Below are 26400 nucleotides of genomic sequence, written 5' to 3' on the forward strand. Positions count from 1 at the left end.
TAGAATTAAATTATTATATTAAACAAATTAACATAAAGCTTGCAAAACCTAAGGCATTTCTTCAGCAATAAAAAGTGTTTTGTTTCAGTCTTTGTTTTCTTTTATCTTTGGAGACATGACAAAAAACTCCAGGGGTATTGTCAAAAATATGCTATGATCAAATAGGGATTCTGTATAACACAATACTTCCTGGCTGAATATGAAGGTTCAAAATGGGCCTTGCCTATTAAGCAAAATCTTAGCTCAGAAAGCCAGTCTGTAGACATTATGTATGTGTTTGTGTTATACTTGTAAAATTTAATTAAAACTACCTAACAGTGAGACAGTGTGGTTTCTGAGAATCATGCTCTACAACAAGGCCACCAAATTAATTATGCTTGATGAAGGACTGTGTGAGTAGGAGCCATACCTAGTAACACAGGACAGGATAAATCTTTCGCTTGTTACGTGCCTGATTAAAAACCTTGAAAAGCCTTATAGAACAGCCTGATTCATTTAGGGACATTTTCAGTTTGCTTATTGAAGTTTCCTCCATCCTCTGTTGCTATCATGGACTTCTGGGTTTAACAGACTTGTATCTGTTCTTCTGCAGTCATTTGTCTCTGAGGAATGACGGTTATTAATGAGGAAATGAGCGTGTTATCACAAACAGCATTGAGATTGAGGAGGGAATTGACAGCAGCTAAAGCAGCTTAAACCTTACCAACAGGAATATCCCTCCCAAACAAAGGCAATTTTGTTTGTCCAATGTGACAAAGGTTATTACTACTTAATTCATATGAGTTACACACAAGTAGTAAAAACAAACTCTGAAGCATTTTCTGACATGTGCCCTCCTCTAAGCTGTGAAAAGACTTCTCCTTTCTGTCCTCTGCCCTCAACTATCACGCTGGTCTTATCATCATACTCTATTCATTTACAAAATCACTGCAGTCTCTCTAGAATTGTTTGTTCTGCTGCTGGCCTCTCTGTGTTCAAATCAGGTCTTCCTCTGAGGTTCAACTATGTTATATGTTCATTACCTTAGTTACAGTTTATAATTTAGACAATGTGATAACTCAGGAAACATGAACAAGTGGAATGTGTATTAGGAAGGAGGCAATATCATCATTGTTTTCACAGAAGGAGATGATTGTATGCTTAGAGAACTCATGAGAAGTAGAAGAGATACAAAATAATGTTCTAAAATCTAGAACATTTTTTTTTTAGCAATAATCAATTATAAATTATAATGAAAAAGATATGATTTGCAAGAGTTGTTCTTCTATGAGCCAGATGGATGCAGATTCCATTCAGGTGGGGGAATGACACATTCCCCAAACCCTCCCCTCATTTTGAGCCCTGAGCCCCTAAACCATTCAGGTTTTGTTCAGAGTTTCACAGTGTGGATTTTGAAGAAATTCCCACCAGTTTCTGGCCATGGATGAAATTCCCAGGGAAATAAACATCATAGCATCTTCCCCATTCTCCTCATCTCCTCCTGAGAAAAAACATTTTCCCCAAATGTTACCTGAACTGGTTACCTCCAGATAGACAATCTTTTACATTCTCACCCCAAAGCAGTTTTAGCTGCTTTGGCCACATCACTATTTGGAAAGTGTGATGTTTTGTTTAGGAGGATTGTAGTGGGTTGAACGGTAGCCTCCCCAAAAGATATGTTCATGTCCTATTGTCTAGAACATGTGAATGTGACCTTATTTGGACAAACGACCTTTGTAGATGTGATTAAGTTAGTGATCTTGAGATAAGATCATCCTTGATTATACCAGTGGGCCCTAAACCCAATGACAAGTATTCTTGTAAGAGACACACAGAAGAGAGACAGACAAAAGAGGAGGCAGTGTGACCACAAAGACAGAGACAAAAGTGATGTGACCGCAAGCCAACGAATGCCACCAGAGCTGGACGAGGCAAGGAACAGAATCTCCCATAGAGCCTCTGGGTTGAGCACAGCCCTGCCGACACCTGGAGTATGGATTTCTGGCCTCTAGAATTCAGAGGGTAAATTTTGTTCTTTTAAGCCACCTAGTTTGTGGTAATTTGTCACAGCAACCACAGGGAGCTAAAACAAGCAGACTCTAGAGTTAGCAGACCAGGGTTCCAGTCCTTGACCTGCTATGACCTTGGGCAAGTTGATAAACCTCTCTACAATTCTCATCTGTAAAGTGGGGATGATAATACTAGTGTATCCCTCAGAGAGCTATTGAAAAATGTCTATACATTATTATTACTGCATCTATATAATTAAAAGGCCAATGAAGGGGGTTTGCCATTGTTAAAAGATAATCTGAGGCCTATTAAAAATGTTGAGTTTATTTAATCAAAAATTGATTTCAGTCTGGCAGTGCCAAACAGGAAGTGGTTAGGAGCGTTCCTCTGACGGGAGTTCTGGGAAAGACTTATATAGGTAAGGTACGGAAGCAGAGAAAGGAAATTATATGTTTGGCTACAGCTTAAAGCCTAGTTGGCTGTGATGCGTTGTCCTTTGCGTTTCAGTTTCATAACCTTGAGGCATTTACAGGCTTAGATTTTGGTTTGCTTACGAAGGCTGTCATGGCATTAAAGCTTCCTCAGTCTAATGGGCTCCTTATTTAACTAATTTACCAGCCTGTAGGAGGGAAGAGTGTCTCTAAACATGTACTGGAGTCACCACCTCTTACCAGACAGAAACTACCTTCAGCATTTAAAAGTCAGCTTTGCTCAGCTTGTACTCAACCCATTTTCAGATATCCTAGAGTCTGTGTTTTACCTAAGATCCCTGGGCAGAGCTTTGCAGGCGCTGCTCTTGGCCTACGGCCTCAGTTTGACACACCGAGTGGAGTGACCTCATTTCATGATGATCTCTTATCATCTGGATGCTCTTTTGTGGTGTTGAATATTTATTTCTCTTGGCCTCATTTTCTCCATTCATTCATAACAGACTATACATTACACTGAAGTGTATACATTACATTGAAGTGTATACATTACATTGAATTGTATACATTACATTGAAGTGTATCTTTTGTATCTGCTATGGATTTTGGTACATAGTAGGTCTGTGATAAACAATTGGATGAATAATAAATGCCTCTCACAGGCACATAAGGAGGAATCAAGAAGCTGTGAAACACTCTGAGGGCCTCCTCGGAGTGGCCTGTCATTGGCCTGACTTCTCTCTTTTCTCTAGCATGTGAAAGTTTGCATATATTGATACTTTCCATTTTGCTTGGACTATGCTGACTTCTGCTCTTCCTGTAGCTCAGGCTTCAGAGCTGGTCTGAATATCATTTCCTGAAAAAATCCTTCCCTGAATGGTTAAGTCCACCCCCTTATCATATCCACAAAACCCTCTACTTCTCCTTCAAAACACCCATCTCACGGTTTAACTTGTATCTTTCTCAGAAGACAATAAGCTCCATGAATCGGGATCAGAAAAGTTTATCCCCACATGGATCCCTGCATCTAGCTCATCTTCTGGTCCTTAGTTGTCATGTATTCAATAAATAGATATGCTTACCTATGCCACCATGTAATAAAAATAATGTTGTTGCTTTCTCTTCTTTATCTTTGGTCTGCTATTTTTCTCACAAAGATATTTTTTCTACGCACATTAGTCTGTCATGAGTAAAATATCTGACATATTTATTATGCTTTTATTAAAGGCTTAGGGACTTAATGGACTTAATGGAAAATATTACATTCAGAAATGACCACTCTGAGTTCTCAGTCCTTCTTTTGGATAATCTGTAACCCTGCAGTGTTAACATGAATTCCAGTGACAGCAAAGATACAAGGCCTTAGTTTTCTGATAAACCAATATGCAATTAAATTTGTTTTCCAGGAAAATTTTGTAGGAAGAAGACATTAAGAATGAGCTAAAGTTACCAATTTTATTGGCACAGTGGTGAGATAAATTCAAGAGAAGCAAATAAAATTTCATTCCCTTCAAATACATTAGTAGAATTTCCAATCCTGTATGCTGTGGAGTCCCAGTCCTGTGAGATGATCCATGAAAAAGAGCTTACTGAGCAAGTTAGTTTCAGAAACACTACTATTTATAACCCCCTTTGAAAAGTATAATATGCATTAGCATATTAAATGCTCTGCAGTGTCCTAATGTTAAGAAATCAGCTTAGTCTAAGCCAGTGATTCCTAAACTGTTTCAACAAGGAGTTCTCAAACTTATATGACCACAAAGTTTTTAATTTTTTTTTTTCTGACAAGTCATACCTATCGGCATTCTGAGGAAATCAAGTTCTTTGGAACACGCTTTGAGAAACTCTATAGTAGTGTAATAATGATGGGCATAAAAATTTTAAATTATAGGATAAACATATAACAATTGTTACCACACTTGAAGGGTAATTCTGAGTTGGTTATGCCTCCTAACCAATGTGTAGGGTCAGTACCTTACCTCTAAAGTCACATATTTAATCTTTTCAATTGTGGCCAAAGACCTATGCACAAGGTGGTAATTTAACTATCTGACCGCAGAGTAAGTTCACAGAATGAAGAAATGAAGAACAGTCACAGTTTGTCCAAAGCTTAAATTACTTTGTCTTTAGTCATAATTCAAAGTTTTTCTAAGTGCTTTCTATGCATAAATTACTTAATAATCAATAGAAGGATTAATATCCAACACTGTCAAAAAATGTCCCGAAATTCATAAAACTATTGTGAGGACCAAACCAGCAAAATTAAGAGAGGACACTTTGTAAATTGTAAAGCAATTTCTAAGCATTTTGCCACTGTATTTGGTGCAAACCTTTCCACAAGGAGGATTGTCATCAGTTTCCTTAAAATTGCCTCTCATGTTGTCTTGGAAGCTCTGGTTATTAGAGAGAAGAGACACAGAACAAGGCCCTGAAATTTTATCTTGACAAATTGGGCTGCATGCCAGCTTGTTCATAGGAACTGAAATTTCATCTGAATACTAATGCTGGCATTGTGTTGACTTTACCAAGTCAAGCTTGAACATTCAGGCTTGCAGTTCACCCACTGTACAAATTTTCTTCATTACTGTCATGTCCTCACATTCTAAAAGTCTGCCTTGCAAGAAGTTACACGCATTTGAACACTGTCAACAAATGAGATCTGACAAGTAAACATTTGGCAGCAATGGGATTTGAAATCTGGACTTTGATTGCCTTCGACTCCTGATGATATCATATCCAGATTCCTCATGTGTTATATTAAAAGTGTCCTTCCTACTTGAAAGCCATGGGGAATCAATAAGGAGTGAGAATTTTAACAAGCTGCAGCGCCTCAAAGCTGAAGCAATTAGTTCATGAAGCTTGACATGCCACCTTTCTGAAGGTGAACCTTGGAAACTGTGAGAAACAATGTACTGTGAGAAGGTCTGTTTCACCTGCCATTTTCCTACAGAGACTGGGAGGCTCTCCACCCTTGCTAGTGATTCCTGAAGAGTAGTCTAGATAAACATTTTCACCAACTGGCACTCAGGAAAATCCCAGAATCCTCTTTGATGTGCATAGGACAAAGCCCCGTCATAACACCTGAGTGACCATTTCCAGGGAGTTACAATAAAATCACAGTGCACCGTTTGTTACAGACTTGAGCTGTCATAATATAACTTCCATTTACACAGTAGAAATGGAGGTCTGAGAATGATGTTTTCAAATGGTACAGCATCATAAAAAGGTTCAAATTTGCAGTCAGAAGACTTATCTCTAAGCCCAAATTCTTTCTGTTACTAGCTAGGGACTCTGCTTGTTATTGGTGGTGGTGGTAGAAGATTAAACTTCCCTGGGTCTTAGTTTTTCCCCCAGTAAAATAGGAAAAAATGCCCTGTCTAACCTACTTCACAAAGATATAACAACTGTAGAAAATATATGTGAGCTCACTTTGTGAGTATAAATGGTTGTTAGTTTGAATTCTCTTAGAACCAAATCCTGAGACAAGAATTTGGGGTGCAGTAATTTATTTGGAAGATAATTCCAGGAAATACCAGTAGGGGAAAGGGGAAAGAGGCAGTAGTGGGCTTGGCTTCCAATAAATTATCATTGTGCACAACTGACAATCTCACTTGGGGACTCTAGGAAGCAGTGTAAGACACACACCTCAGAGTTGTCTCACCTGAGGGTTGGTGCTACTGTGTGCATACAGACCAACTCCATTCAGCCATTAAGGAAGGCTGTCCTAGGGGATGGGAGATTTCTTGACACTTCAGCCTGTCACATGCATGAGTTGAGTGGTTTCAGAGGAAATCAAGGAAAGCCCTTAGGCAAAGATATTGGTCCTAGTATTTGAAAGTAGTCTACTGTGCACTTAAATAGAGAGGGCCTGAGTATTGATATATATGCATGCATACACAGTAAGTCCCCTACATACGAACCTTCAAGTTGCGAACTTTCAAAGACGTGAACTTGCACTTGCACGCCCAGTCATGTAAGTTAGTTCACTTGTCTGGCGTACATTGTCACATGTGTGCATCCTCTATAAGTGGTTGTGCTTTTGTGTATTTCACTGTACAGTATAGAGTACAGAAGTACAGTATCTATTTCAAACCCAGGATGTCCAGAAGCAAGTGTAAAACCAGTGGTGATGTAGCTGGTACTATTGTACTTTTCAAGGTAATGTACTGTAAGACTAAAAATGTTTTCTTTATTTTTTGTTTGTTTTTCTTATGTATTATTTGTGTGAAAAGTATTATAAACCTATTACAGTACAGTACTATATAGCCGATTGTGTTAGTTGGGTACCTAGGCTAATTTTGTTGGACCTAGGAAAAAATTGGACTTAACGAACGTGCTCTCGGAACAGAACTCATTTGTATGTAGGGGACTTACTAATATATAGATATATGAAAAAATCCTCATGTACAGCTGAACTCATCTTTGTGATCTTATTCCTCAGAATTTGAGCCACCATCATGAAGTTGATGAAAACATTTCACCTTTGAATTTATATAAAATTATTATTCAAAAAGTACCCATAACCAACTTGTAGTACTGTTCTGCTTATTTTACAATTTAATAGGAATGGTACAAATGGTATACATCATTCTGCAGCTATTAATTTTCATTCAACATTACCTTTGAAATCTATTCACGTTGTAACATTTAGTATTTTCAGTTGTTCTATAGCAAGAATCAGCAAACATTTTCTGTAAAGGGCCAGATAATAAATACTTTAGGTGTTGAAAGTCATATAGTCTATCATACAAACATTTTAAGTTTTAAAGGATTTTTTTTTAATACTTCATTTATTTATTTTATTTATTTATTTATGACTGTGTTGGGTCTCTTAGTTTTCGTGTGAGGGCTTTCTCTAGTTGTGGCAAGTGGGGGCCACTCTTCACCGCGGTGCGCAGGCCTTTCACTATCGTGGCCCCTCCCGTTGCGGGGCACAGGCTCCAGACGCGCAGGCTCAGTAGTTGGGGCTCACGGGCCTAGTTGCTCCGCGGCATGTGGGATCTTCCCAGACCAGGGCTCAAACCCGTGTCCCCTGCATTAGCAGGCAGATTCTCAACCACTGCGCCACCAGGGAAGCCCCATTTTAAGTTTTAAAGTAATTAACCATCAATTTGTTTCATGAATTATGTTTTGAGGGTTTTATAATTTATAAGCCTCAAGATGGTGTGAAAAATTTTTCAATGTATTTCCTGATAGGACCAACCCTTCTGGGGCCCATGTTTATGGACAGAGTCCAGTTGCAGCTCCACATGTAGCTCAGAGCCCATAGCCTTTACTTCCAGCCCCGTGAAGGCATTGAAATCTATCTGAAATTCATATCCAGCCCTCAAAGTTAAGAAACACATTTAGCTTCAATGCTAGCTCTCCAAGATTAGAGTAACTTTTTCATTTTTAGCACCTGAAGATCTCCCTTTATTACTATTAAGTTTGGCTATGCATTTTTTGTTATATTTTACTCAGTGTTTTCATCTTTTGTGGATGGGGAGGAAAACTTTCCATTTCTGCTTGGGTCTATCAGATGTTTGCAAAAAATAATCTGTCCGCATTGCTTCTCCAAATGGACACCAGACTCTGTACCTGCAAGATACATGATAAAACTGGTGCCCTGGGAATGTAACTGGCAGTATTAGTTCTACCAAGTGCCATAGTTTGGCCCAGTAAGTCTAAATTGTGAACTTCCTGAGAGCAGGAACCATATGTTATATATAATTTTATCTCTAGCATCTATGACTCAGCAATATAGTATTAGGTACTTGATAAAGGTATACTAAAAGAATAATAAAATAGAAAAATGTTGAAGAGGCTTTATGGGGTCTACATTGCAGAAGGGCACAAGAAATGCAATGATTATTTCTATATTAGATACTAGGAATCAAGTAACTTAACATTATTCATTTAGCACCTATTAGGAGTAAAATCCATCTCAACTTCGAAAGATAATATAGAAAATAGCACAAGTTATTTCTTTTTGTCCTGAAAAGCCCATGAATTCCTTGCTGTCTTATAAAAAAAGTAGGGATAACACAAAAGAAACATTGCAGAATGTGTGTGTGTGTGTGTGTATGTGTGTGTGTGCATACGCATGTCATAGACCATAGTAATGGTTAAACTGCAAGTGATACGAGAATTTAGAAAATTGGAAATCTCTATGGAACTGGGAACCAAGAAAGACATCTTAAAGGAGGAGAGATTTGGTCAGATGCTTCCAGAATGGGCGTCATTTGGATAGCTCACTAGAGAGAACATTCCTGGCAGAGGGAACAGTACATGAATAAAGGTCAGCAGATAAAAACAGCACAGTGTGTCATGGGAATGATGTGGGTTTGCCTTCGTTGAAGCCACTGAATATTGCCTTGACTTCTCTACTTTTCTAACTAAAGCTGAGGAGGAGTGTAGGGGGATAATCAAGTATACCCAGCAAGGAATGAGGCCTGGAAAAGCATTTAGGTAGTTCAGTGAGAGATCCTAAGCTGTGCATCTCCTAGGGCATACCACCCAGTGACTGTAAAAGCCAATTGCTGCCTCTCTCTTTTTAGGCTGCATCCCAGTGGAAGAACTCTGGGTGTCTGTGCAGCAGAGTAATCCTGGAATTTGAGATCTGTATTTAATTCTGCCCCCCACACTGTGTGCTCTGGGGGGGGGCAGAGATACAGGATTGCCAGCAGCAGTGGGTCCCACCTGTACTGGCTAATAAGAGGGCAGAGGCTGAAAACATGTGCAGAGAGGTCTTTGCTCAAGGTCTGCTGAGTTTGCACCCTGGCTGCAGAAATTACCCTGGCAGCAAAGCCAGCTTCAAACTTTGATTCAGGGGAAGCCGTGAAAGTGCCTAGAAAATAAGTGAGCACACAATACTCTTGATTTCCTTTTTAATTTACTTTACTTAAGGCAAAAAGTTGTGTAAGAAAGAATAGTGTTTCCCACTTGCTCTTCTCCAACCTCATTTAGGTCGTGTGTGGACACTGCGCCAGACCTCCCTGTGGCTCACTTCCCATGAGCAGTCACAACTAAGGGGCTCGGGGCTGTTCCCCTGCTGCTAAAAACAACTTTATTCCCTTCTCTGATCTCTATCCCTTCTTCAGGATGAAATGATAGTCACTGAATTGTTATTTTTGTCCCAAATAAATGATTCTTAGCTGACAGTATTTGCTAAACTCACAAAATAAAAAAGTAATGACCAACCCAAATAATTGGGTTGAACAATTGTGAGAACAATTCCCCACATTTTAAGAATGAAGAAAAGCTATGCAGTGTCATTTGGTGGAAAACTATACCAAATACTTGAATTAGAATATGGATTTTAAAGTGAAAAGGGCACAGACCAATTAAAAATGGGAAAAAAGATCTGGACATCACACCAAAGAAGATATACAGGTGCCAAATCAACATAAGAAAAAATGCTCAAATGCATTTGTTATTAGGATATTGCAAATTAAAACAACAATGAGATATCACTACACACCTATTAGAATGGCTAAGATCCAAAAATATGACAATACTGATTGTTGGCAACGATGCAAAACAACAGGAACTCTCATTCATTACTGGTGGGAATGCAAAATGGTACCGGCACTTTCGAACATATTTTGGCAGTTTCTTACAAAGCTAAACATAGTCTTGCCATACAACATAGCAATCATGCTCTTAGGTATTTACTCAACTGATTTAAAAACTTAAATACCTGCATATGAATGTTTATAGCAGCTTTATTCATAATCACTCAGAACTGGAAGTAACCAAGATGTCCTTCAAAGGCAAATGGATAAGCATCCATACAAGAGAAACTATTCAGCAGTACAAAAGAATGAGCTTCCAAGCTACGAAAAACCATGGGTGAATTTTAAACGAATAATTGCTCAGTGAAAGATGCTGGTCTGAAAAGTCTACATGTATGATTCCAATTATATGACCAAAGTAAAATGTCAACTCTATGTCAAAGGACACCGGAACCAACTAAAAGAGCTCCCAATAGTCAATTATAAAGCAATTTGAGCCACAAAATGAAGTAGTATTGGGTTATAACACAAAATAGAAAATAAATACCACAAATCCATAGTGGTATACATAAATAATTGAATAAAATAAATGAGAGAGAAGAGACAAATATCTTACACAGAATAATTCCAAATAATTTATATAGGTATTTTGCCCTTAACAAGATGGAACATAATTCCTGATTCCTTAAGTGTGGGCTGCCCATCAGCTTCCTTCCAAAGAAGACAGTGTGGAAAGGGAGGAAACAGAGTAACTTTATAGTGGAGAAACCTGACCAACACTACCTTGGCCAGGTGGTCAAGGTCAACATCAACAGGGATAAATCATGTTGACTGTATGATGTGATGAGAATGGCACTTTACCTCTGTGGTCTTTCTTCCCCAAACCTGTAATTCTAGTCTAATAATGAGGAAAACATTAGACTAATCCCAACTGAATTACATTCTACAAAATACCTGACCAATACCCCTCAAAACTGTCAAGGTCATCAGAAACAAGGAAAGTCTGAGAAACTGTCACAAGCAAGAGAAGCCTAAGGAGACATGATGATGAAATGTAATGTAGTGTTCTGGGTGGGATCTTGGAACAGAAAAAAGACATTAGGAAAAAACTGAGGAAGTCTGAATAAAGTACAGACTTTAATAATAGTGTATCAATCTTGGTTCATTGATTGCAGTGTATGTACCATACTAATGTAAGATGTTAATAATAGGGGGAATTGTGTGTGGGGCACGTGAGAACCCTGTGTATTAGCCTTCTAATTTGAGTGTAAATCTAAAAACTATTCTATGATAAAAAGTTTATGAAAAAATGAAAAGCATCTCATAAATATTTCTACTTTGAAAGATACTGTTTTATACCAAAGTTTATTAGATGTTGAAATATCAACATATTTTCCACAAAAGATTATGCACTTCAGGGATCTGACAGAAATTTACTATAAATTTTATTTTTTAATATATTTTAATCAGGAATAAAACCAACACGCATTTAAAAATGTATCATATAGAAAATTTTAACACTGGAACCAACCAGTTTGCTATCCTGTGATCCTAAGTTCATTCATTGTTGTGCTGTCCTCAGGATAAACCTCTGGCCACCTCTGTATAACTAGGGTATTGTGATAATGCAAGGTAAGTTGTTTTAAAAGAACAAGTACCTTTATTTTTATGAGTTCTTTTTTTCTTTTAATTTTTATTAGAGTTTAGTTGCTTTACAGTGGTGTGTTAGTTTCTGCTGTACAGCAAAGTGAATCAGCTATATGTATACATATATCCCTCCTTTTTGGATTTCCTTCCCATTTAGGTACCACAGAGCATTGAGTAGAGTTCCTTGTGCTCTGTAGTAGGTTCTCATTAGTTACCTATTTTACACATGGTAGTGTATATACGTCAATCCCAATCTCCCAATTTATCCCACCCCCCTTTCCCCACTTGGTTAAAAAAAAAAAAAAAAAGAACAAGTACCATTTGTTACCACTTATCTGTGTGAATATGGACATTCTCTAAGCTGAATAAGCAAAAGCCACGACAGACATTAGGTGCAGACTCATCTTCAACTTGCTAACACAACCCCAGGTTTGAATGGCTATGTTTATTGAAACAACTTCATTAAGTGACTTTAAAAAAAATACAGTGCAAAAATACATCCTGTAAATTAAACGTTACAAAATACATATTTATTAATAAAATATCACTGTATAGAATATTGGGATACTCTTTTTTTATACTGTGTTGAATCCTACTTGTTATTTAACTTTAAGAGGTTTCTGTTGATTTTTTCTTTTGAAGAACCTTGAAAGCTATTTTACTATAACAAAACTTAGTTTCTAAGGTAGCCTAGAATTGATATACCAGGCAATCCATTTATGACCCTTGTCACAAATTACTATTTTCATTCAAAATTCTCCTAAATTCAGAATTAACATTTGTATCACAAAAGAAAGAGGTATGAAATTTAACAAACAAGATAGCGTAGACTCCCAAACTAACTAATAGTAAACAATTTTTTTTTTTTTTCTGATAGGAAAGGGATAAGGATAGGAAAAAGCACAGTGTAATGTCTTGGGGGGTTATTTTTCATATCTGAGTATCATACAAATCACTGTGAGCCTCAATTGGCACATCTCTAAATAGATATGGTAACACTTGACCTCCCTGAAAGACTAGGGACAGGGACCAAAAAAGCCTCAGAGAGCTCTCATAGTTCTAAGATGAAAAACATTTTAGGCTTTTGCCTGATTTTCCAAGTGATCAAGTATAAACAACTGTGTTGGTTTCATATATTCTCATTTAACATGTTGTTTCTGTTTTTCCAATTTCTAATTTTTCATCCATTGCTTCTCTTCACTATCCTTTACTCTTTTCAGCAACACTGAATGCTGTAAGTTGAGCATTCAAGTAGCATTCATGTAGTCCTCTGGGTCCACATTTTGTTTGAAGGTCAGATATGATTTTTGAACTGTGTATTATTTGAGAATTATTCTTTCCCTCTCTATCTCCATGATATAACTATTTCTTAGATTTCTCTCATGTCTTTGGGGCTACCCTTTCTCTGGATCATGCCTTAACAGTAGAAGCTCCCTAGGGCCACCTAATTTTCTAACCCTCCTACTTTTCACACTCTTTTGGGTGACATAATTAACCCCTGGGGCTTCAACTATTGCATAGTATGAATGCTTCCAGAAACTTATATTTTCAGTCAGGATTTCTCTAGTGGACTCCAAGTCTTATATTCAAGTGTCAACTGAACTCTTTCACTTAGCTGTCTTATAGGTACTCCAAATTCATCGTGTCTAAAGCTGAACACATCACTCCCACCCCAATTCTCAACCTATTATCATATTCCCCACTTTAGCAAATGGAACCATCATTAACTCAGTTGCCCAAACCAGAAACTTAGGAGTATTTTATTTTATTTTTTATTTTTTTGTTTGCATTCGATGTGATATTTTTTCATTGAAGTATAATTGATTTACAATATTATATTAGTTTCAGGTGTACAACATAGTGATTCAATTTTTTATAGATTATACTCCATTTAAAGTTATTACAAAATAATGCCTATATTTCCCTGTGCTGTACAGTATATTCTTGTTTTTCATAGTAGATACAAAGCATAGTAGTTTGTATTGTATCTCTTAATCCCATACCCCTGTCTTGCCCTTCCCCCTCCCCTCTCCCCACTGGTAACCACTAATTTGTTCTCTGTATCTGTGAGTCTGATTCTGTTTAGTTACATACATTCGTTTTATTTTTTTTAGATTCCACATATAAATGATAACACACAGTATTTGTCTTTGACTTATTTCACTAAGCATAATACTCTATAGATCCATCCATGTTGTCTCAAAAGGCAGAATTTCATTCTTTTTATGGCTGAGTAATATTCCATTGCATATACATACCACATCTTCTTTAGTCATCATCTGTTGATGGACATGTAGGTTGCTTCCATGTCTTGGCTGTTGTAAATAATGCTGCTATGAACATCGGGGTGCATGTATGTCTTTGAATTAGTGTTTTTGTTTTCTTCGGATATATACATCCAGGAGTGGAATTGCTGCATCATATGGCAGTTCTGTTTTTTTAGAATTAATTAGCCTAATCCTGTAAACTTCCTATGACATCTCTTTTTCTGTTCCTGCTTCTCCATTTCCCATTAAAGTCACCAGAGCTGTCGTATAAACTCTTACTATTCTTGCCTAGATCTTTTAACTAGCCTCTCTGTTTCCAGTCTAGTCTCCCGTCAATCCATCTTTCTCTGATACGAATGGAATTTTTAAAAATATAAATCATTTTATGCTTAACCTCCTTCAGTAGGAGGTTTTAGAGTAAAGTCATGCTTCTATCTTAGTACATACAATTATCACCACATTTCTACATGCTGCATCTATCAAGACTCCACCACCCCCCTGGGCTTTTGAGACATTCTCTTTCTGTCTGAGATTCTTCTGTTCTTCCATTCTTCCTCACCAAGCCTTTCTTAACCATCCACATCTTATTTATTTATCCCTGCTCTATAATACCATAGCATTTTCTGCATACCTCTATCATAGCTTTTACCAAGGTAAAATAAAATCACCCATGCACTTATTTCAACCTTCATTAGACTTGAGGTCAGGAAGGTATCTTATTTGGCTTTATAGTCTAATTACTTAGCTCAGTGCCTGATATATAGTCAGCATTTAAAAATCTTTGCTGATTGGATGACACAAATGGGCACCTTATTCCTTTAAAACATATCACATGTGATACGTTTTATCACCTCTACTTAGCTACTGCAGCAAGTCTTGATTTTCTTTTTCTATAGGGAATCATTTTCAACGAGAGAGTTTTTATTCAGTCAGCAAACCAATAATAGTGAAAGGAAAAAGAAATAAATTCACACTGCAACCAATAGAGAGGTTGATATTATAGGTGGTCATTAATATAATTTCTTAGCCAATTTCCAGAATTTTAATCAAATTGTATAAGTAGAGGCAAAGGAAAAGGGTGATTTTGCCCTCTGTATTAAAGCTGTACAAGGATAAAGGGCCCAGGTTCAGAACAGGCCAACAAACAGCAGCTGTCTGGGAGTAATGAAAGGTGGAAAGAGGTCAAAATCTGGGAGAAGACACTATCAAACTCTTAGAGGAAAACATAGGCAGAACACTCTATGACATAAATCACAGCAAGATCCTTTTTGACCCAGCTCCTAGAGAAATGGAAATAAAAACAAAAATAAACAAATGGGACCTAATGAAACTTAAAAGCTTTTGCACAGGAAAGGAAACCATAAACAAGACCAAAAGACAACCCTCAGAATGGGAGAAAATATTTGCAAATGAAGCAACTGACAAAGGATTAATCTCCAAGATTTACAAGGAGCTCATGCAGCTCAATAACAAAAAAACAAACAACCCAATCCAAAAATGGGCAGAAGACCTAAATAGACATTCCTCCAAAGAAGATATACAGATTGCCAACAGACACATGAAAGAATGCTCAACATCATTAATCATTAGAGAAATGCAAATCAAAACTACAATGAGGTATCATCTCACACCGGTCAGAATGGCCATCATCAAAAAATCTAGAAACAATAAATGCTGGAGAGGGTGTGGAGAAAAGGGAACACTCTTGCACTGTTGGTGGGAATGTAAATTGATACAGCCACTATGGAGAACAGTATGGAGGTTCCTTAAAAAACTACAAATAGAACTACCATACGACCCAGCAATCCCACTACTGGGCATATACCCTGAGAAAACCATAGTTCAAAAAGAGTCATGTACCAAAATGTTCATTGCAGCTCTATTTACAATAGCCAGGACATGGAAGCAACCTAAATGTCCATCGACAGATGAATGGATAAAGAAGATGTGGCACATATATACAATGGAATATTACTCAGCCATAAAAAGAAATGAAATGGAGGTATTTGTAATGAGGTGGATGGAGTTAGAGTCTGTCATACAGAGTGAAGTAAGTCAGAAAGAGAAAAACAAATACAGTATGCTAACACATATATACGGAATCTAAGGAAAAAAAAAAAAAAGGCCATGAAGAACCTAGTGGCAAGACGGGAATAAAGACACAGACCTACTAGAGAATGGACTTGAGGATATGGGGAGGGGGTGGGGTGAGATGTGACAGGGTAAGAGAGTGTCATGGACATATATACACTGCCAAATGTAAAATAGATAGCTAGTGGGAAGCAGCCGCATAGCACAGGGAGATCAGCTCGGTGCTTTGTGACCACCTAGAGGGGTGGGATGGGGAGGGTGGGAGGGAGGGAGATGCAAGAGGGAAGAGATATGGGAACATATTGTATATGTATAACTGATTCACTTTGTTATAAAGCAGAAGCTAACACACCATTGTAAGGCAATTATACTTCAATAAAGATGTTTAAAAAAAAAAAAAAAAAGCTGGTTCTAAAATTTACATGGAAATGCAAATTACCTAGAAGAATTAAAGCATTCCTGAAAAAGAAGTACAAAGTTGGAAGTCTTATGCTATCAGATTTCAAACTATTATAAAGCTACAGTTACCAGGACAGTATGATAACAGAATACAGAAATAAATCAACACTTTATGGTCAGTTGGATTTTGAGAAGAAAATTCAATGGGGGAAAGAATTCTTTTGAACAAGTTAATCTATACATAGAAAGCAATTCTAGTCAAAACACAAATGGAATTTAATAAGCTGGTTCTAAACAGACAAGGACAAATAGTAAGAATTTTTTCTACCAGATAGCAAGAACATTTTAAAGCATTAATAATTGATATAAGTAGTTTGATTTGTGTAGGAAGAGAAAATCAATTGAAAAGATAGAGAATTTTGACATTAAAATTATATGTTTTTGATCAAATCAGTAAACAAAAGATAGTTTGGGGACAATTATCTCTCCGCTTGGGGGAAAAAATTGATTCCTAACTCATACTACACATAAAAATATATTCAATAAATAGATTAATGTAAATGAAAAACAAGCTAAGAATTAACTCACAAATATATATCTAATAAGCTCTTACAAATACATAAGAAAATGTCCAAAGACTTATCATAAAATGAGCAAATGTTATAACCAGGCAGCTGACGGGAGAAATGACAATAAATGAAATAGGCTCATCCTACTCCCTTTAATTACAGGAATGAAAATTAAAATAGAGGTAAAATATCAATTTTTCATCAAATTTGCAAAAGTTAGACTAAGAAACTGATAATATCTGTTGTTAATGAGAATGTAGGAGAACAATTCACTCACACGTTGCTCTTAAAAGAAAAACTGGTACAGCTTTTTTGGAAAGAAATCTGGGCCTTCTGAATGACATACACTTCTAACCGAATGGTTTTAATTCTGAGCATCTCAGAAAAAACATTTACAAATGTGCAAAAACAAACTATATATGTAAAGGTGTCCATTCAAACCTTGTACAGTTTGTACAGTGGTATGCAAGCATGTTTATCAAAGGAGGATATTGTATTTCATAGTATACATTAATTAGAACTACATTTTATTTACATGAAAAATAATGCTCAAATCATAAGAATTTGAACATTTTCTTAGAATGTTCAACCTGCTGTAAAAAGACTAAACTTTACAACCCTTGTAAATCTAACAGCAGCAGCCAACTGCTTGATCTTTACCTCAGGTGTAGGATTAGCCCTTTAGTAAACTGGATTGGGCTGAAATGAAGAAGGGAACTTGGCTCTGGATGTCCGTATTTGTATAAGTAAAGTAGAGGCAGCCTCCCAGTTCAGTTTCACAAGGGATCTGTGTTGTCAACCAGTATGATTGAATTGTGTCCCCTCAAAAAAGATATGCAGGAGTCCAAACTCCCAGTACCTCAGAAGGTGACCTAATTTTGAGATAGGGTCATTACAGAGTTATCAATTTAAAATGAGGTCACTAAGGTGGGCTCTAATTCAATATGACTGGAGTCCTTATGAAAAGGGAAATTGGGATACAGACAGGCACACATAGAGGAAAGACAATGTAAAGAGACAGGGAGAAGAGGGCCATCTACAAGCCAAACAGAGAGGCCTGGAACACATTTTCCCTCATAGCCCTCAGAAGAAAGCAACTCTGCCAACACCTAGACCTCAGACTCCCAGCCTCCAGAACTGTGAGACATTTTTCTTGTTTAAGCCACCCAGTGTGTGATACTGTTACAGCACCTCTAGTAAACTCATAAATTACCTTTGTCAAGTGTTGTGCTTCTATGACGTCTTATATTTGGTTTGCATTTTTCTTTTGCCTGTATATTTAGTTACTTTGGAAAAATTCACCATTTCACTTATGCCAAGTGATAAGGGAACAAAAAATTGTGCAGGCATAAAGCAGGATAGCCAGGGGGATCAGAGGGAATAGAGCGAGAGAGAGTAAGCAAGACAACATGATCTTTATGGCGCTATTTGTTCTAAAATGTTGTGACTTTGTTATTACACGCCCTGGTTTTATTGATGTTCTGAACTGCCTGGACACTACGTCCCCAAAATATTCCCCACCTTAATTTTAGTTTCCCCCAAAGCAATTCTAAGACAAGGACTTGGTGTGAGTCATTTATTTAGGAAGTGGTCAAAGGAAGCACAGGAAAGGAAATGGAAAACAGAAAGGAAAGAGAAATTGAGAAGGAAGGAGCACCACTAAAAGTTGTTACTTAGTGTGTTACCTCTGTGGGCACCTGAGGCGCTATTCCACTGGGGAACCCTGAGGAATGGGGTAGATACGCCTCAGAGTTGTCCCCCTGATGGATTGGGAAGCTGGGGTATTTATCCACCCAGTCCTGTCTATCATTGTCTGAAAATTGCCCCCGGGGGCATAAAATATATAGCATGTTGCAACCACTTTGGTCCTGGTTTGCGTTCAAACTTCTATAGAGCTGGGAAAGCCCACCGGCAGAGAAACAGAAGGATGTGGGTGCGTGAGCTGGGCAGTTGGTTGTCAGCAGGTGAGATACTGTCCAACCCAACAAAATGAACTTAGAGGTCAGTCAGTACGATGTGGAGGGGAGCATCAAATCAATAGCATCTTCTACATTACCCAGGAAATCTGGATTAATGAAAGATTATGGCAGTAACATGAAAATGGATGTAGGCATATGAGATCTTCAGAGGCAGTTTGAGTGCACATGGCTTCAAGGGATTCTTGCTCAGAATTGAGAATAAGGAACCAAAACCAAAACCAAACACAACAATAACAACAGGTGTTTGAGAGTGGAGTCTAGTCCACATGTAAAACAATATTAAAAGGAAGAACTAATATCCCCAAAAATAAAAAAAATGAAAGATACTATACTCTTAGGTAATAAGTGAACTTGTAAATAAACCAAATTCTTATTTCCAAGTGATTAGAGTGTTTGGAAGGTATATGCAGTGATTCATTTGATGCATTTCAATAATGAGTAATGGTGAAGACCTAGGCTGGATTTTTGGAAAAGAAAGTTGACTAAAACTATGTATACTCAAGAAACTCACAATCTGTGGACCAGGGTGGAGTTGATTATACAAGTAACCATACTATTTATGATGTATGTTGGGTATGGACAGAGGGCTCAGGCAGAAGAGAGAGATTCTTTTCCTGAATGTCAGGACATTAAATAGAATAAATGAAGGAGCTTTCCCTGGCCTCTGAGTTTGGCCCTAAATGCTGATAGGGGTTTCCAAGCTGGACAACAGTGGGGTGGGGTAGGGTTGGCTATTCAAGGAACAGCAGCCAGATAAACAAATGAAAACAAGCATAAAAGGACCTGGTAGTTCAAGGTGGCTACAATTTAGGAATTTTGAGTTTATCCCTAGGCAATGGGGAACTATGAGGTTTTTGACAAGGAGAAGGATATTTTAGATTTGTAATATTGGAAAATCTACTCTGGCAGCAGTGGAACTTGACTTTGAATGAGGAGATGCAAATAGGGATACTATTCATGTGACTATTGCACAAATGCAGGTGTGTTAAGATCCTGAACTACAGTAGTGATCAGTAAGCATCACTGAGTTTGAGGATGAAAAATTTCAATTGATGAAACTCAGTGCCTATAAATATTGATACTTAGAACTGAAGGAGAGAGACATTGAGGATTCCTCCCAGACTTCTGATTAGGTGTGTGAGAGAGCCAACTGCTGAAATAGAGAAATAGGCTGGCTGGGTTGTTGGTGGTGATGATAAGTTCAGGTTTGGGCTTATTGAGTCAGACGTGTAGAAATACAACCCATCACTAAGCATGAAGGCCTTTCACCTCTTATCTATGAAAGCAAAAAAAAAAAAAAGTTGTGATGGATTTGAAGAAAATTATCAACAGTTTTAGTGCTTTAGAGGGAAGTCCTATGACCATTAGAACAGATAAAATATATTCTAGGTTAAACCCTATGAAATTGCTAATATTTGGCTGTTTTTGATCTGCATAAAATGGAAGTTTCATATGGTCCATCAAATAGTTTGCTGGCTTTGGAAAGAACCGTATAGGGGATCTTCCTTAGATTTCACTAAGGAAATAAAGATTATTGTTAAGTGTTGAAAACAATCTTCCAAGGGAAATAAAACTGGTGACAGAAAATTTATCAAGCCAAAATATCTACTTTTTATTACTTAACTTTCATGTCTCATAGGACAGGTCAATGATGCCCAGGTAAGCCAGTAGAGAGCTCTGACCTGGGAGGTGAGTGGTAGTGATGGGGGGTTCTTATTAGGACTCTACTTCCAAGAACTCTGCTGGAGAAACTGGATTGTATCCTCCTCCTTTCTCTCCGGTCCCCACACCAGTGTTCTACAGCATTTCCCACATGGAGCAGCATCTCTTGGAATTTTAAAGAAAGATCTAAGGACTCCTGAAAATATCATTTATCTTTCATGTAAGTTAAACTGAAGAATTCTACTTTGTAAGCCAAAGGGAAGAGTAAAACATTTTTGGACTTTTCAAATACAAGGAAAAACATACATGGAGAAACGATATTTTCCTTGGTGACTGATGCCAGGAACATTTTGTTTTGATAAGTTCAATTCTGCCATCATTATATTGCAGTCAAAATAGAGTTTTTGACTGAATTATACATTTCTCTTCTAAGTTGCTCCTGCCCTCTGGAACTAAGATGCTTCCAGTTCAAAATTATTTCTGCCTTTCAGATTTATACTGACATTAGTATAAACCAAATGAAGAAAAATGAAAATATATTCATGTAGCTGTTTCTGCATATCACCTTTAATCTTCCATGTACTTTAAAATATGTGCTTTTCAGAGAGGAAGAGAGAGAGAGATCTATTTTTGCTTTATGTGAGTATAAAAGTAATTTGTTACCATGGCGATATTTTTTTATCCTGTATTTTCCAAACACAGCCTTTGTTTCAGGTTTTGGGTAAACAGTCGCTCTCTCTGTCCTCCACTTACAGTACCATGCTCCACTGACCACTTCAGGTCAAGCACAAGCTAGTCTACAAGATCAAGTACCACATTTGACAGAGATTTTCATTTTTTGGTGCTTGTATCAATATGAGCTTCCTGACAGAGTCAGGAAGAGGGCATTTCCAATTCTGAGACCCTAAAGTTTAGTCTTTCAATTTCCATGTCTTTTTTTTTTTTTGAAAAAGAACCACTGCCTATTTTAACCCTATTCGATCCAAAATCCAACTCAGTCAACATTCACCTAGCATTACATTCACCAGGCTGCCAACCTGCAGTGGCTGTTTTTCTATTAATTCTATTTGTAAAATGTTAGGAGCTGGCAACTTTTCTGTTGTTTTGTACACAAGCAAACAAAAATCAGAGGCCTAATTATTTTCAACTTAAGGAAAGTGCAGTAGAAGAAATAAGGTAAATAGAACCGGAGGGTCAATCTATAGGCTCAAAGGAATTAAATAAATCAACAATTTAAAAAAATTGCTTTAAAGACCAGGCAGTTTAGGGAAGATAAAGAGAGGTGAGATCAGAGAACCATTTTTAGCCTAAGTTCTGAATATATATTGCCTGTATGGTGGTGGTAGGAGGTGGGAGAGGGGGACTTGAAGGGGAAATAGAAGAGAAGTATGCAAGGAGGAAAGGCAGCAGCAGACATAGGAAGTTGTGCAATAGATGAGCAATTATAGTTCTAATATATGTTAAAACAACAAACCAATATTATTGGTCAAAGTGTAAAATCCCCAAAGTCAAGTGTCACATAAATTTGTCAACATAGCCTGCTTTGGGATGGGACAGAAGGCATGAATACATAAGAATAGATCATTTATATATAAGGTAAATGCTTTTTGAACATCTACCTGAGCAAGGCATCAGGTTAGCCTTGAAGGAGATAAACAGAAGAGTAATATAAAGACTGAATAAACTGAAAGAGGCAATTTTATGTAAACACATAGAAAGTAGCGAATTATACAAAAGCCCCACGAGCTGTATAGATAGATCAGCTTTACTGCAGTTTGGAGGTAGTGGAGTTTCCTTTCACTGTGGGGGGATCACAGAGCAAGATTAGAACTAGCTTTTGAAGAGCAGGCTGAATGTAGAGAGATGCAAAGAAGAGGAAAAGGAACCCCTCTTCTCCTCTGGGTACCGACCAATGGAGCACATACATAAAGGAGATTGCTGATGGAATGGGAGGTTGGATTGGACACCATGTCTCAGAGTCAAGACTGAAAACAGGCTTCATACCCTCTACTCTGAATCTTGACACTAATACCCACAGAGATCGCACTGGGCCTGAAATACAGACTCAAAACCTCCATACCCAACCAGCTAGATAAATGAGAACCTCAAGATTGCTGTAAACATCCATTTGGAGACAGAAAATAAAGTGGAGTAGTTACCTCAAGTGAAGAGGTAGTTTATGTTTGACAAAATGCAGAAACTGAAAAAGGAAACATGGAATCTTCCCTGGCTTTTGGCACCAGCAGCATGATCACCAAAAAAGATAGTTCAATGGATGCCAATTTCTAACAAAATTCACCACTGTCCTTTCTTTTGTGAGGTGTATGGGCATCAGAGATGCTGTGTTTTACCTTAAATGTTCTTCTAGATGGAAAGCAGAGATTTTGGCTATTGTCCTTAACAGGTAGGAGTAGAAACAAAAGAAAAAGAGAGCAGATATTCCTTCCCTACCCTCAAGCCTGCCAAAAGCCAAGCACTATGGCAGGTTCTTTCCATGTACCACATAACTGACTCTCCATAATAACCGAATGATGTAGGTATAGTTGGCTCCATTATACAGATAAATAAACTGAGACTCAGGGATTAATGTAAAGAAACTTGCCCCAAGTCAAATAACAAATAAATGGGCAGACCCAAGATTTGAATCCATATTCATAACTCCAAAGCCCATATTCTAAGCACACATACAAATTACAGTAGTCCAGCTGAAGCTAGGCAACATGTCGGAAACTGTGGGAGGCTAATCTGCAAAGAATCATAGCAAGGGTAAGAACTTAAATTTATTTTCAGGCAATCCAGAGCTTCTGGAACATTTCCTTTGAGCAAGGGAGTTGCACAACATGGCATACTTTAACTGATTTGGGGTAAAATTCAGCCTAGAATGTATATGATAATGTGAAAATAAGCCATTTGGTATTTAAAAATTCAGTTGCTTAAAACAAAGGTCATTTATTACTGCTTACGCATCTGTAGGTTGGCAGGGAGGTGGCTGATCCAGGCTTGGCTTGGCTGGATGGTTCTGCTTCAGACTGAGGCTGCTGGACAGCTCTGCTTCTTACTGTACATCTGTGGGCTGGGGTGGGATGGCTCTGCTCCATGTGTTTCTCATCCTCCTTGAACCAGTGGTTTAGGCAAGAAATGTTCTTCTCATTATGATGTGTGTGGCTCAAGACAGCGAGCAGAAACCCACAGGCCTCTTAAGGTACTGGATCAGATCTGGCTCTCACACTGTCACTTACACTTCAGTCTATTGGACAAAGCCCATCACTCAGCTAAACTCAAAGCCAAGGGGCAGGGAAATACAGTCCACCCTTTTCCTGGGAGAAGATTAACGGTCACATGGTAAAGGGTACGAATTCAAGGAGGGTTGAAGAGCTGGGCTAATAATGAAGTCATCCCCATCCTCATCATCATTATGAATCACCACCGTATAAGCACTGAGTAGGTCCTGAATTTACAGCTTCTATTAGAGAGATTGTTACTTTTAGTTAAACCCAATATTAATAGAACGAGAATAGTAAAATCTAATTCTCTGCACTCGGGCTTTGATTTCATATCCTTTTCTGTAAAACATAAGGTTTGGCAAACTCTGTGGTCCCTTCTAACTCCATGATTCTAGGTTTCTATTATTCTCCCTCATCCTATTGCTTTAAGTTATAAACAAATACATAATCAAATGAAATTTCGGCTCTAATGTATATTCTATAACAAATTAACAGAGAAACACTTAGGAAAATTTTCAATACTGTAAATTTCAAGAATTCCAAAGATATGCTAAAATTCCATTTTGATTAGAAAAACTGAGCTGTACTCTTCACAGAATAATCACAGCTAAGACTTCTGAGTCACCTGTGTCTAATACATATTTAATATCCTCTTTATATAGAGAAAAATATGGATGGAATATCATTATTATAAAGCCCAACAGTTCAAAAGTTCTCTTTTAACAAATGTGGGTAGACCTTTTGAGCTTTACTTCAAACAGCGCAACACTAAGAAAATACATTTGGGCAACCTCAATATGAGTCTTTTTACATCTCTGTACTCCTTCCTTCTCCCAAGCCCTCTTCTTTACAGCAAGGACTATCTCTCTCTTCTGGGGATGTTTCTGATGTGTGGGGATACAGAAGCAATGGGGGGAAGCCACGGGCAGGGCTTGTGAGGGAAGTGATTGACAGGCATTGCTTCACGAGGTTGCAGTGACAGGGAAGGCTGAAAACAACTGTCTACCACCTGCCCCCTCTTCTTGTTCCAGCTCTGCGGTTCCTTAGTGCTGCTCTCCTGTTTTCTTCCATCTTCTCTTAATTTTTACTTACTTGGTTGGTAATATGGCATTTCATTTGGGCTTTCATGAATGGATATTTCGCTTACATATCACCTTCTCATATATTACCTAAGTCCCTTAGCTTCCTGGGGTTATTGTACCCTTTAAGATTGAACTCAAACTGGTTTATATCCATAACATATGTTGGGGGAACCTAGCATCATGTCCATGAACTCCAGGGATTCATGGGGTCTTAATTTCCTCCCAGCCACCCTGGCTTTGAGTCTCCACTGCTGCTGAGTCCTCCATCTCTGTGAGCGCCCCACCTCTAGGATGTGCTTTCCTTTTCACACCGTGTTGACCTGCTGGGCACCCCCCACCCCTCTATTCTCCTCTCCTCCCTGAATTTCCACAGACACAAGGCTGGGGGGTTAAGTAAACTTTGCCAAAATGCTTGGAAGTTGGAGGGAAAGCCCTATAATTAAAAGGCCTTCAGCTGTGCTCTGTGACCAGGTCTTTCTCATGGAGAATATTTCTACTTCATCCCCTGGTTATCTCATGAAGCTCCTCTCTGTGCTGCACCTTGGCTGTCTCTCAAAAGACAACAAAAGGCTCCCAGGGTATTACGTTGAACAATTGTCTATAGCCCCTTCCTAAACCAAATTCCAAGTGACTTTAGGTACACACGGACAATACAGTACTTTACTATATCAGAGGTTTCTCTTCTAGAACTATTTGTGCCTGTTTAAGCAGCACAAAGCCTTGATAAGGCAGTGTTTCCTTAATCTTGATCAGCTCAAGTGCTTTGGTAGGACTGTCTTCTTTGAATATGGACATTGTCAATGCTACCAATAGCCACTCATCTCCGCCACACCAACATTCACAGCAGGAGTGGCTACAGTCATTTTGTTTTCATTGCTGTTTTGAAAAACATTTTTATTTCTCATACAGATAAATATGAAACCTCAGATACAGAAGAATTGGCGAAAAGCATTTCAGGTGGTTAGAATAAGTTGCCATAGTCCAGACATGGAGGCAAGGATGCTGGAATAATTCTGTAGAAGCAATCCAACTTGTGCTTAGGAGCCCATAGCCTGGAGGTGATCGGGGGAGAAGAGTCTGGAAAGGTACACCGGATCACGGTAAGGAGAACCCTGGATAAAAAGCATTTGGACTTTTCTGTGTGAGTGATCCCTATCACTCACAAAACCAATGATCACTCAAGCCAAAGACAGTTTTTCAGTAGAAACTTTTCCATCTTTACCGTTTTGCTTTAGGGAAATATTGCGTGAGTAGGATGGAGTCAACCAGTGTGGCCAAGTGGGGAAAGAGAGATAGAAAAATCCATAAAAAGACTATTGCAGAAATTTCTTTGTATGTATTGTGTGTATAATAAATACAGAATTGAAGCAGTTTATTTTAATACCTCAGTTATGTGCTGGGCACCTCTAAAGGACATGGAGCCTGTTTGGTTTATTGTTTCAGTGAATTGAGGAATATCCTGTGGGTTGAAAAAGTCATTGCTATTATTTTTGGTGGCAATTCTCAAAAAAACTGTTCAGAAATTTAGGAATTAGAAAGATCTTTTCCACTTATATATGGCAATCAAAAT

General features: G+C 37.9%; 1 protein-coding gene across 1 annotated transcript in view; it reads left to right on the plus strand.

The window, feature by feature from the left end:
* RFC3 (replication factor C subunit 3) overlaps nt 1–25930 on the plus strand; it is a 161577-nt gene extending 135647 nt beyond the window's left edge. Inside the window, exon 12 of the transcript XR_014236945.1 lies at nt 25740–25930. The gene's annotated coding sequence lies outside the window, so the exon portion shown is untranslated. The remainder of the gene's footprint in view (nt 1–25739) is intronic.
* The last annotated feature ends 470 nt before the right edge of the window (nt 25931–26400 follow it).

The sequence above is a fragment of the Balaenoptera borealis genome (assembly GCF_965194805.1).
Source record: "Balaenoptera borealis genome assembly, chromosome: 18".
NCBI lineage: Eukaryota > Metazoa > Chordata > Mammalia > Artiodactyla > Balaenopteridae > Balaenoptera > Balaenoptera borealis.